The sequence below is a fragment of the Malus sylvestris genome, chromosome 11, assembly GCF_916048215.2.
Source record: "Malus sylvestris chromosome 11, drMalSylv7.2, whole genome shotgun sequence".
NCBI classification, from domain to species: Eukaryota; Viridiplantae; Streptophyta; class Magnoliopsida; order Rosales; family Rosaceae; genus Malus; species Malus sylvestris.
In genome coordinates this window covers 34,604,144-34,618,307 of record NC_062270.1, presented here as the reverse complement: position 1 = coordinate 34,618,307, position 14,164 = coordinate 34,604,144, and the positions used below count along the sequence as shown (strand labels likewise).

Sequence of the window (14,164 nt, the reverse complement as noted above, 5' to 3'; positions counted from 1 at the left end):
ATAACTTTGAATATAATAGTAGGATAATACGAGCAATTTTTAATGAATTTAGGGACTTATTTTACAGAAAAAATAATTTAGGAACCTAATTTTTACTAAGGTGATAGTTCAAGAACTAAAATTGGCACTTCATCCTTATATGTGACATAGTGACAGTGAGGTAACGTATTATGAGTTACGCTGATTTTCTTTCCTGTTAAATTGACCGTGGTCGAGATATTTTCTGTCACTACAACCCAAAATCGAGTCGAATACTAAGTTGAGTCTATGAGCTTTAGAGCAATTTCAGTGTGTAAAGGCTCCTAATGACAATAGACAATTCAATCCCCTCAAGTGAACATTAATTATCTTTAATGAATAGTAATTGCATATTGCACCTCCATTCTTAAACGGTATAGCCAAGGCATTTCGTATTAAAATATTAGTATTTTTATATTTTATAAAATAATAAAAATAATTTTATTTGTAACTTCGGATATGGTTTTTAACTGATCTTGTCATGCCCACATTGAATGGTAGATTGATAATTTTACATAAAAAAAAAAGTGCGTGGAGTTAACTTTAAAGGGTAAATTAGACGTTAGATCACAACTTATATGAAATACTAAGTGCTTATAGGCGAAAAAAGAACACAATTACACTTTAAAGTGTGTCAAGTGAATTTAGTTGACGAAAAATTAGATAAAATAACTTTGAATATAATAGTAGGATAATACTAGCAATTTTTAATGAATTTAGGGACTTATTTTACAGATTCCGTTGTGCCACGTGTCGTTACTTGTTTATAATCGTTGATAATAGATTTCCGATAAGATTTTTAACCAATCATGTTGCACCACGTGTCACTATCGGTTTAGAATCTTTGATGATAAATTTTGATAAGATTTTTAACGAATCACAACGTGTCACGTGACATTATTTACAATCTAATCCTTTCTTTTTTTCTCCATATAACACACTATTTATCCTAAAAAGTCACACACCAAAATCAAAATCTCTATCCTTCATAGTTTATAAATCTTAAGTTCTTACAATATATTTTTCAAGGATTTTGTAAGAAATCGATAAGTAAGAAAAAGAATTGTTTCAGCAAGTCAAGAAAGAGAGCTAAGTCAACACAACGCTGTTGAACATAACATATCTAGGAACTCCGAAGTCCCCAGCGTTTTTCTTCCTCTCCAGCTCCTAACCAAACCTCTCCTTCCCCCTCCTCCCCCCTCCTTTCTCCTTGATTCTCATCACGTTTTGATGATAAATTGTTCCTGCTTCCCACACCAAACCTCTCTCTCCTTCTTTCTTTCTCCTTCATTCTCATCACGTTTTGATAACAAAATTGCTGCAGGGTCTTGTCTCCTCACGAGTCCTGACATGACCTATACTAAGCATAGCATAGCAGCTAGCGGAGGAGTACTCTCTTGAATCTTTGAGGACCGGTTGGTTCAAATGGCTAGAAAGCCAAAGAAAACCATCTTTTATCAAGATCCTCGCCGGTGACTTCTCTCTGTCTGGTAACATCCACATCCTCCTCTTCCTTAAACTTCCTTTATACGTATCAAGATCTTATTTTTTCTGTTTGTGTTTTTTATTTTAGGGTTTCATTTGGATAACTTTCTGCATCTCTTCAAGTTTAATCGATATATTGGATTATGGTTCATGTGTGGGTCCGCTTATTTTATAGCAGATTACTTAGGGTTTGATGTTCTTGCAAAAACAGAGCGCTGCTTATGGCACCTTGCAAGTTCCTAATTTTGATAGTATTAAGCTGTTTCGCAATAGAGCCAATCAACTACTCTCTGTGATGAGAAGGCTAATTGTTGGATGGTGATTATTGTTTTTATTATTTTAATTTTATTATTTGTTTGATCTTATTCTATCTTCTCTAACTGGTAATTCATATTCTAGGTCAAGGTTCATCTCTAATTATTTGTGTACAAATATTGACTGGCTACACAGAGACGTTGTACAAAGTGTTGTCTCAGCTTCACAATTAATATCCCATCATATGTTAGTTTTATTCTGTAACTTTGTATATCTTATCATTAGCATTCTGTCTGATGTCCACTGCTGAGAATTATGGCTATAGGACATCAATGTTTGCACATTATTTGCAATTGATGACTATAGATAGAAAGATAGCACTCTTAACATTTTTTGGTGTCTTTTTAGTTGGATGCCATTGATATTGGTAGCCTTCAAATTTGAGACACCAACCATTAGTGTATGCTTTATTCTTAAAAAGTAATTTCTTGTGCATTTGTGAGTAACTGGGGGCACCAATAGAATTTATTGGGCACCAATAAAACAAAATAAAAAAACAATTAAACCTCTCTCCCCTTCACAAAAGTCCAACTCCTCCCCTTCATTCTCTCTGCTCGCTTCCCCTTCATTCTCACTCTCCTCCCTCCCGTATCCTCTCTCTCCCTCTTCTCTTTCATGTAGTAGGGCGTCCGTCCTCCGGTCACCAACGACCATCAAATTATATCTCCAGAATCCTCTTCCCTTCCTATTTCCAACCCTTAAGTTAGTTTCTACAAATTCGTAGCTGAATTTTCTCAATTTCAGATCTAAGAAACGGTGACCGCGGGGTTTCAGGCCAATTTTCGGCCAAGAGGTAAAAATGATCCTCTCCTCGTGGCCGTTCCCTAGTGTAAGTGATTTCTCAAAATAAAATCTTTCAGTTTTTGGATCGATTCTAGATTTTGAATTTTAATTCCATTTTCTGTATGCATGTCGAAGATTGGGGACGAAGAAGGTTGCCTGGGCCGAGAAGAATGGAAGCCTTGGAAGGTTGTGGGTGAAACTAAGGTGAACAAGGTTCTTCTAAAAAAACTAAGGTGAATAGGGTGATTTTCTCCTTAACCACAAGGTAACTGATATTACAGTTAAAGTTGAAGCTCCCAGTCTTGAATCTTTTGGATTAGTAGGTTCTAGTTATTCTTTTTTCTATCTATAACAATATTGCTTCTTGTGGAGCACTTAGAAATCTCATTTTCTTCGCACTGTCATATTAACAGTTTTCACTAACTATTGGCATTTCTTTTTGCAGTTCCAATTTCAGTTGTTGCTTCTTTTAAAAAATGAAAAAGCTCGTCCGAAACAATTTGTCAATAGCGAATGCATTGAGGGAGTCTTCCCTCCTTGTAATGCTCTAAGTTTGTTCTCTTTCATAGAATTAAGTGCAAGTTGAATGGCAAATATGCTAAAGATAAGCATAAATCTCTTTCTTGTAGGTTGTGAGTTCGATTGGAAAGGTGTAACGGATTCATCCCCTTCCATTAACTGAAAACAGGGATCCAAAGGTATCCTTATGAACTTGATTTATACATTACCTCTTTAAGTAATTTCCTCTTTAAATTTATTTAGCGTTCTTAGTTTCTCTTCTTTCATTGTTGTATATTTGAGGGATAAGAGAACCGCACAGTTTTGTGGCTGAAGGTAAAATTCCTTTTTAATTTTCAGTTTTTTTATTGCACACACTTTTAGCTTAAGTGACTCTAGAGTTTAACTCTCATCTGTAATTTTAGTTGCTGTATATTTTTTTCCTTGCTCTTTTTTTTTTCGGGTAAGGATATCATATATGATATTAGGTGGGTAATGTGAGGACCAGTTGGTGGGGCGATTGTTCTGTGCTTATTGTATAGCTTGTGAAGCAAAAAAAATCTGAGCATAATAAAATTACTTAATAAATTTATCTTATTGTTTAGTTTTCAGAGCCACCAAGTCTATCTATATTCACCAAGTCCATCTCTATTTCCAGTGCCTAGTTTCCAAAGGCGAAGTTGAGCCAGGTTGGGAACTCTCTCTATCTCTCTTTACCTTTTGTTTTATTTCTCAAGGAAGTTGATTGGGTTGAACAAAAAGGAATAAAAACAAATGAAAACAAATTGAAATTTGTTGGTGCTTGTGTTGATGTTGAATTTGTAATATATAAGACCCAAAAATTAGATAAATGGTTCACCTTGATGTAAATTGATAACATCAAGCCACTAGTTCAAAACAGTGAGTCTTACCTTTTGAATGTGTTTTTGATGTCATAATTGATAACCATATCCATTGATCGAAAATTTATGTACTCGCAAGTATACCACTTGTGAAATGTTGAGACTCATAAATTTATCTGCTGAAAAATTGATCTACTTGCACTACTACAATATTAGCTTTAGGTGGCGGATATTAGACAAATCCTGTAGGATAAATTATATCCGACACATCATTTAATTAGTGGTGGATATTCGAAAATTCATGTCGGTTATATCCGACATAAAGTCCTGACGGATATTTAATGGCAGATATAAAAAAATCATGTCGGTTATAATCGACAGTATTATTGAATCTTTTTTTTTATAATATTTTTGACATATTCTGGCGGTTTTTAAGTTAATGGTGGCAGTTATAAACGGACAGAAATTAACTATTTTATTATTTTACTTTCTGTCGGTTATTATTTTAGTATTCTGACGGTTATAACCGACAGAAATGAAAATTTTATTATTTTAAAATGTTATATTGATTAAAAATAAATAAATAAAACAATTATTATTTTATTTTTTAAAATCGTAACAAAATTTGGGAGGAAAATTTAAAATTTTGGTAGAGAATTTTGGGGGGATTTCTGCCGCATTTTTTCCAAAATAAAATCCTTCCATCTTACATCACATGGCCTCTGTAGTTTCTCCAAAATTCCATTAAACCTCACAAATTGAAAAACCATTAAACCTCTCCCCTTCACAAAATTCCAACTCCTTCCCTTCATTCCCTCCGCTCTCTTCCCCCTTCATTTTCTCTCCTCCCTCCCGTTTCCTCTCTCTCCCTCTTCTTTTTCATGCAGCAGCCGCTCCGTCCTCCTGTCACCAACGAGCGTCAAACTATACCTCCAGAATCCTCTTCCCTTCCTCTTTCCAACCCTCAAGTTAGTTTCTCCAAATTTGTAGCCGAATTTTCTCAATTTCAGATCTAAGAAATGGTGACTGTGGGTATTCCGGCCAATTTCCGGCATAGTCTGCCGTAATTGGATCTCAACCAAGAGGTAAAAATGATCCTCTCCTCATGGCTGTTCCCTAGTGTAAGTGATTTCTCAAAAAAAAAAAAAAAAAACTTTCAATTTTTGGATCGATTCTAGATTTCAAATTTTAATTCCATTTTCTGTATGCATGTCAAAGATTAGGGACGAGGAAGGTGAATCATTGTTGTTTCCAACCTGGGCCGAGAAGAATGGAAGCCTTGGAAGGTTGTGGGTGAAACTAAGGTAAAGAGGGTTCTTGCAAAAAAAATTAAGGTGAACAGGGTGTTTTTCTCAATTGCCAAGTACAAATAATTTTGCTTCGATTTGTTCATCTCCTTCCAGATTTAAGTTCCATTTTTTTTTGTTTTATATTGTTTTGGGATATGTGAATGTAATTTTTTGGATATTTCTTTGCTTCAATTCTCTCTAATTTTTTGCTGTTTAGTTTGAACTCCCATCGCGGCATCATCATCTGCTCTTGCTGCTGCTGCCTTTGATGCAGAAGTTCTCAACCATTACATCGGAATCAAAATTCTGGTACGCCACTTGACCTTTTGATGTAGTGCTTCCCCGTACTTTCCCTTTGAGTGATTGTTAATTTTGTTTCTGAGGATTTATGATAGGTCAAGGTCCCCACACACGTCTAAAGCTCCGTTTGGTTTTGGTGGATGAATGAAACTACCATTTTAAGGCTCTCCTCTGTCTTTAATTCATTGATTGGGAAGCAGCTGAAAAAACCACCACCAGCAGAAAAAAACCCATCAAACTTATCCAATTTCCCAGGTGGGTTTTTTATTTTTTTGGCTTTTGACTCTGACTTCCATTTGGGTTTTTGATTTTTGCCTTACTGCATTGAGATGTATTTTGTGGTATTCTAAGGATATGATGACATATATGCCTTTTTCAAATTTTGTTTCATCCTTTTGCCTCCAGTTTTCTCAATTGAAATTTGACAAAATCAATGTCTTTGTAAGAGATAGAAGTGAGGCAAATAATGAGTAGAGAATATTTCCAGTTTTCTCAATTTGGTTCTTTTTATTGGTACTTTTCCAACTTTTCATTCTATTTTTACGGACAAATACTTGGCTATCATTCTTATATACAATCAGAAAAAATGTGTGTATTTCGTGCATCACCTTTTGTTCTTAATTACAGACGATAAGTTATATGGCAGAACATGTTGTAAGTACTGGATCATTTGGAATCATTTTGAAGGGGACAAGAATGCTCAACGAGAAGGGAGAATGCTCTCATGTCCTTTTAATTTTTTTTATTATTAATATATTTTATGTCGGTTGTAGCCGACAGAGAATGATTTACTTATTCATTATTAAAATTTCCTGTCGGTTATAGCTGACACAAATTCTGTCGGTTATATGTATTTTCTGTCGGTTTTAGAGTATTTTTTGTCGGTTTTATCCAACAGAAAATGCTTTTATTTATTCATTATTAATATATTTTCTGTCGATTATATCCGACACAAGTTCTGTCAGTTTTGGATTATTTTCTGTCGGAAAATTCATTTCCTGACGCTGGCAAATCTGTCGCTTATTATATCCGTCACTGCATCCATTTTCTGTCGGATTTTGCATAATATCCGACAATAATATATGTTTCTTGTTGGTTTTTGGACCGCCAGCAATAGATAATTTTGTAGTAGTGTTGCCACATCAGTTTTTCGTGTGGAGTGTTAGAGACTCATACTTGCAAGTATATGCTTTTTATGCAGATTATAGGAAACAATAAAACTGTAAAGGCATGCTTTTGTGTATATTTTAGTCATTTGATCCACGTGCTTATGTGTTTGCAGGTAGAGATAGCAATTACTGAGGCTCAAGTATTATGAGGAGCATGTCAATCTTAAAAAACATGTTTGAAGGTGTTCAAGAAAATGTGAAGTCTTTTAAGTGGCAATTTCCTTCAAATTTGGTGCCTGTTTTGTACTTTGACGGTTAGTTTCATATTTTTTAGTATAGCTCATTGGTTTTAGACCTTATTTTTTTGAATGTGTGATTAGTTATGGAAGACTACAGCAAACATGCAATTCTGTGCAGTCTATTAACTATATATATATATATATATATATATATATATACATTTGGGTGCCCAGATTAATGGGTCCTTTTAAAAAAAAAACATATTACAACATGGACACCGATGTATAGAAATTATATAATTTTTCAAAGGTGTAACTATTCATTGTGCCACCATTATCTAATTGGTGGTGATTGTAGCAATAGAGACTTCTATATAGGACATGAACTTCTATTTAGTGGTTGTTTGGTGGCAATTGGGGTTTGCCACCAATGTCAGTGCCCATTGTTTATAATAGACACCATTGAAAAGGGTGTCCTTTAGCCAAAATTCTAGTGGTGGTTTAACAGCTTGAAAGTTTACTGATTCCTGCTTTTTATATATTGCAGGAAGTTCCGTTAGTCGGGGCCGTACTTATTTGCAGTATTGGGCGTTTTCACCAGTCACTGTGTGAGCAGTCGTGGTGACTGAAGGTTGCATGCAGCTGCAGTACTATGCTTTTAAGCTTGCTTCTGCTGCAAGGTAAGGTAATACAAATATTTTCCATTTTGATGGGCTATGGCCATTTCTAGTGAGAGAAACTGTACAGTTGATACGTTTCTCTCTATACATGGTGTGGTTGGTTATAAAGATAGTCGTTTTTTTATAGTAAATGTTAGATGTATAGCCTTTATTGTTTATTACTCATTTGAGTTATCTCGGTATCGACTAACAGCTTAGTTGAAGCCATTCACTCCATACACCCTTACCTTCTATATTATGACTTTGGAATTTTTGAATTCTTGGTTCAAAAATCCATAGTAAATATGATATTTATACATTCAGAGAGTGTTGCAAAGAGTAAAACGTATTAATCAACTTCGTCTCATATGTGGGATTCACCCACCAGCGTGACCTTAGTTGTAATCCAATAAACTTATACGTAACTATAGTTCTCTACCTAACCAACTACTAGCCTAGTTGGGTGTGAAAATTTAATAAACATAAAATAACATGTGTGCGTTCTCAACTTAACCAACTACTAGCCTAGTCGGTGTGAAATTTTAACAACCATTAAATAACATGTACGCCTCAGTTGTAATCTAATGAACTTAAATATAATTATAATTTTCAACTTAACCAACTACTAGCCTTGTCGCGGTATGAAATTTTAACAATCATAAAAGAACATGCGTTCTTCATTTGTAATCCAATGAACTTAAACATAGTTATAGTCCTCCACCTAACTATAAACCTGGAATACCAGAGGTCAATCACACAGTCTCTCTGTCCAAAGATATATCCAACATTAAAAAAAATTTTAAGTAAATTTTTTTTTTCTTTCTATAAAAAAAAAAAGAAAAGAAAAGAATTATAAGTTAAAAAAAAAATCTCATAAGAAGTCCTTCTGTGATAGTGTCAGCAATTGTAGGCCGAATGCAAAAGGAGAATATTTCATTAAGTACAGTTCCAAGTTGATGAATGACCCCGGTGGAAAGTACAAAGTTACCCATGCTTATATACCAACAGATACAGAAACATTAGTTTAGTTTGTTTTATAAAAAAAAAGAAAAAAAAAATTAACTAGGGAGAAAAACTATTCCATTTGGTATACTCACAAATTGGCAGCTGATCCTGCCTTGAGATGATTCAACTCTTGAATTATATTTTCCTAGTGTTGTTTCAACGGATCATCACAGGCACAACACTTTGCGAGTTCCATCCAAGGACGAGGAATCCAGCTTGTTTCAGAGTTTCACGAAAGTAAATCCTTTGGGAAACCCACTACACTGTGATGGTCCAAAGTAACCAAATTGATCTGCTATAAGTAAAACCAAATTGGGTAATTAAACAGAATATTACATAAAATAAATATTGAATAATTGAACCATTAGAGAGATTCGTTAAAAAAATTATACCTAATCGATTAAGTATTGCATCACATCTATGTAGGTGCTCACATCCTCGGAGGTGGCTAGATAGATGTGTGGAGCGTTAGTAAGCCTATACAACTTTGTCTTTGTATTAGAGAGCACAAACCCATATGGATTGGTTGTTCTGGAGTCGACCACCATGAAAATAAATTTCTCCAAGAGTATGCAAAATTTAGAGTGCCGTGGGCACCCTTCGGATACCCTGAAACAATAATAAAAACCAACCAATCTTTAAGCAGACAATATGAAACATCATATTGTTTCAGGGTATTCGAAGGGTGCCCACGACACTCTAAATTTTGCATACTCCTGGAGAAAATTTAATTTTCGTGGTGATCGACTCGAGAACAACCAACTCATATGGGTTTGTGCTCTCTAATATGGAGACAAAGTTGTATAGGCTTACTAATGCTCCACATAACTATCTAGCCACCTCTGGGGATGTGAGCACCTACATAGATGTGATGCAATACTTAATCGATCAGGTATAATTTTTTAACGAATCTCTCTAATGGATCAATTATTCAATATTTATTTTATGTACCATTTTGTTTAATTACGCAATTTGGTTTTACTTATAGCAGATCAATTTGACTATTTTGGATGGTGTGGCCATCACAGTGCAATAGGTTTCCCAAACGATTTACTTTCGTGAAACTCCGAAACAAGCTGGATTCTTGGTCCTTGGATGGAACCTGCAAAGTGTTGTGCCCGTGATGATCCATGTTGAGACAACACTAGGAAAATATGATCAAGGGTTGAATCCTCTCAAGGCAGAATCAGCTGCCAATTTGTGAGTATACCAAATGTAATAGTTTTTCTCCCTAGTTAATTTTTTTATTTATAAAACAAACTAAACTTAACCGACTCCACTTAGTGGGAAAAGACTTTGTTGTTGTTGTATAAAACAAACTAAACTAATGCTTCTGTATCTGTTGGTATATAAGCATGGGTAATTTTGTACTTTCCATCGGGTTTGTTCATTAACTTGGAACTGTACTTAATGAAATATTCTCCTTCTGCATTCGGCCTGCAATTGCTGACATTGGCGCGGTAGGTCTCGGGTTCGAGACTTGGGAGCAGCCTCTCTATAAATGGGGGTAAGGCTAGCCGACATTCACCTCTCCCAGACCCTGCTTAAAGCTGGGAGCCTTGTGCACTGGGTACGACCAAAAAGAAAGGAAAAACTTTAATTTTTTTTTAATGCTGGATATATCTTAGGCAGAGAGACTGGAATGGACCTCCGGTATTCTAGCTTTATCGATTAGTTTGTTGTGTACCCTTTTGTTAAAGTTTACACTTATTATGCTAGTAGTTGGTTGAGCTGAGAACTATGTTATTAGTTGGTTTAATGGAGAACTATAACTATGTATAACTTCATTGGATTACAAATGAGGAACTCATGTTCTTTTACGATTGTTAAAATTTCATACTGCGACAAGGCTAGTAGTTGGTTAAGCTGAGAATTATAATTATGTTTTAAGTTTGTTAGATTACAACTGAGGCGTGCATGTTATGTAATGGTTGTTAAAATTTCACACCAATTAGGCTAGTAGTTGGTTAAGTTGAGAACGTACACATGTTATTTTATGTTTATTAAAGTTTCACACCAACTAGGCTAGTAGTTGGTTAGGTAGAGAACTATAGTTGCATAAGTTCATTGGATTACAACTGAGGCCACATTGATAGGTGAATCCCATGTATGACACGAAGGTGATTAATACGTTTTACTCTTTGCAACGCTCTGAATGTACCTATTATATTTTATTTGGATGTTTTTGAACAATTGAGCGCCCAAATTTCAAATTAGAAACTGAAAAAGTGATGGTTAATGGACAAAAAAATGTTCATACAAGTAGGCATATATTAGGAAAACCTAACTTTCGAAATATGCATGTATAGGTCATAAGTGATTTGAAAAACTATATAGGATTGTTAAGGTGATGGCGGATCCCTAATGCGTTCTTAACTTGATTTCTACAAAACTGTTTCCTTTTTCCCATTTTTAATTTTGCATATTAGTTTGCTTTTATTAATTAAATTCGTTTTTATTAAAATAGGACATAAAATTAATCATATCAAATTTAATTTCGTAGCAAATGCATGTATAACACGCTTCCTGTGGATTTGGATTGTTCTTCTGCAACAGGAGACAGTGGTTTATCAGTGTCACTACGAAACCTTTATATATATATACACACACACACACACATGAAACCCTTTAACAAGAGAGATCCCATTTTTCTAAAAAAAAATGAGAACACCATCTTGATTGTTGGATTGACTTTAATGAAATTGTGTGGTTGAAATTAAATCACAAGCCATACAATCTCAAGCACACAATTTCATTAAAGCCAATTTAACGATCAAGAGGGTATCACTATTTTTTTAGAAAAATGAGGATCCTTCTTGTTAAAAGATTCCTATATATATATATATATATATATATATATATATATCCCTCCCTATTTCTGATCAACTGACTAAAAATCAAATGAAAAGAACAAACATAATTAAATAAGTGTGTAATGAAAGAAAAGAATGTAGTTGCCATTTGAACAGAGAACATCACAAGATTCGCTGTCTTTAATGTCTTACAGATAACAGATGGGAGTCCATATATACAAAATATGGGGTGTCCTATATTGTCGATACAAAAGCAGTGTTGGTCTACAGTAAACTAAACTCTCCGTCGATGCTTTTCCATTTGATACAGAAACCATGGCATCCATGAGGCTTTGCTTTATAGCTGCTACTCTAAGCCGCCAGACTAAGTAGCCCTTACCATAATGCAATGCCATAACCGTTTCTGGTTTCTGCTAAGGTGTTTCATCTGTCCATGAATTCCAACACTGCCAAAACGAAGGGGGAGAAAAAGTTGTTGTTATTGTCACTTTCTACGCATAAATTCTTTATCGGTTCTTGAGTGACAGAAGACCATCACCTGGAGACGAGAATGTAAGAATCTTATTTGGACTTAACAAGTTGTGATAAAGGAGAGGTTACATGTTGATAATATAATCCTATAGAGTTTGAATATGTGGAAAAGTTAACATCCTATTTTTGTGGAAACACATTCAAAATGCTTTGAATACAAATTGTTCCTCCACTACTCAATAACTTCCACGTTGTGATGATATGGGACAATAACCAACTCACCCATGATAGATGGAAGTTGGCTGCTAGTCATCAATTAATAAAAGGAATTCCCTACTCACAAAGCATTGGCTCTAAGTCTAGGGTTCTATCACCATAAGAGCATAGTGCTTGAGTGAGTAGAAGACTTTCCTTGGATGATTACTTGCAGACTAGGGTTCTCTTGTTCATCCAACTCAATATCGTCTTCAAGCATCCTTAAAAGCTGTACTTGATTGTATAGCATTAACCTTGTGTGTACACACACACATACACACACACACACACATACATACCTATATATAATGATGCAATGGTATGTGGTTTAATGATCGCTAGTTTAGCATGTTTATCTAAGATGGTCAAGTTAGCTACTGTCCCAAGAGGCGTGTCTAGGCAAGCTGTTAAATCAAATTAGACTGACATGAGAGCTTAAGGAAGACAGTTCGAAGAAAACACCATGTCATGTGATTCATTAGTTGCGCATATTTGTTATCAAACATTAGACATGGATACATGATATTTGTGAGACATGACATTGTTTTTTTATTTCATAAAGAATGTCAAGTCTGGTGTGTGACGAACAGTCGGGCATAAAGTGATGAACTTCCGAGTGATGCACTGTTGTTAGTGTTGGAAATTATATATTATAATTAATATTATAATATTTAATTTGTGTATGAAAGAAAAATAAGAGTAATGTGTTATAGTTAAATTCAAATTCATGAGTTGTATCTGTTCGTTGGAACTTTAGGCAATAATCATACTGTTTCAAAAAATGTGGCCTAAGTTCTATATAAACTCAAGCATCCCACTTGTCTAATATAAAAAAGAGAAGAGTTTCCTCTAATGTCTTTGTGACATCTCACATCGCCCAAGGGAGTGATCTTTCAATGTATATTCCCATCCCTACCTAGCATGAGGCTTTTTGGGAGCTCACTGGTTTCGGGTTTTGTAGGAACTTCGAAGTTAAGCGAGAAGGAGGCCAGAGCACTCCCAGGATGGGTGACCTACTGGGAAGTTGCTCGTGAGTTCCCAAAAACAAAACCGTGAGGGAATGGTCAGCCCAAAGCGGATACTATCGTGCTACGGTGGTGGAACGGGCACGGGATGTGACAAATAAACGTGAAATCTTGTTCCTGGATTTGACTGTTATAATTTACATATTCGTATTATTGAGACTTTATATTATTTTACGAGAAATTATATTAATTTATTTGAATTTAGATTTTAAATTAAACTAGTCACGAAGTTGAAGTTTGGAAATTAATTATCTAAAATTCGTAGACCTTTCGAGGTCACAATTTATATTTTTGGATAGATCTTGAAATCACGAACTTATAGGCGAAAGCCGTTTGCAAGTCCGGATTATAGCGGTACAGTTGCGGACATCTGAAGTGGTGTTTCTAGACTATAAATTTTAAATTTCTTTAAAACTTCCCGTGGAAATGGTGACCAAGGAAAAAAAGGGAGAACCAACCCAATTCATGGGGGAGTTTAAGGGAACCAATCAGGAAAAAGAAAAAAAAAATAATAAGAAAGAGGGGAGTTGCGGGAGAGACAGGGAAAAAAGAAAAGAAAAGGGGGAGAGACCAACGGGAGGAGGGGAGGGAACACACAACCCGGACCCCCTTTCCCCTTGACCCGACATTCCTCGACCCGACCCGTGGCTACAACAAATTCCGACTGGTTTCCCGTCCATTTTTCTGGCGATTAACAACCTTCCACCCCTACCAAACAACTCCCTATCCCTCCCTTTTCCATTTCCACCTGAAATTAGAAGGAATTTGGTTTTGTTTTAGTGGAAAATAATCCGACGAGATTTATGGGTGTCGGCGGCAATTCCACCGGTTTTGTAGATATCGCCGATGACCACCACCCTTGTCCAACTCCTCTTGAGGCCTGGATCAAAGCCCAAATCAGTTTGGGGGCGGCGGAGCTACAATTTTGACGAATTGGAGAACACCCAATTCTAGGGTTTCGGCGGGTTTATGGCAATTGGAGGCTTTTCCCGGCCAAATTGGACTTGGCCATAGGTATAAAACTTGTTCTACTCATTGAGAGCTTCATTTCTGTAAAT

The 14,164-nt window shown here is 35.4% G+C and overlaps 1 long non-coding RNA gene across 27 annotated transcripts; it reads left to right on the top strand.

The window, feature by feature from the left end:
- The first annotated feature begins 1,031 nt into the window (after positions 1-1,031).
- On the top strand, positions 1,032-13,324 carry LOC126589855 (uncharacterized). 27 transcript variants are annotated; one of them, XR_007611975.1, is made up of 13 exons: positions 1,036-1,508; positions 1,592-2,647; positions 2,737-2,866; positions 3,047-3,140; positions 3,231-3,299; positions 3,410-3,435; positions 3,705-5,062; positions 5,160-5,245; positions 5,448-5,539; positions 5,626-5,785; positions 6,813-6,953; positions 7,426-7,558; positions 11,550-12,061. It is a non-coding gene; the product is annotated as an uncharacterized LOC126589855 (long non-coding RNA). The 27 variants fall into 27 exon arrangements; XR_007611964.1 differs by having other exon boundaries at positions 3,403-3,435; XR_007611968.1 differs by lacking the exon at positions 3,410-3,435 and adding an exon at positions 13,043-13,324 and having other exon boundaries at positions 1,039-1,508; positions 11,550-11,907.
- Positions 13,325-14,164: the final 840 nt, after the last annotated feature.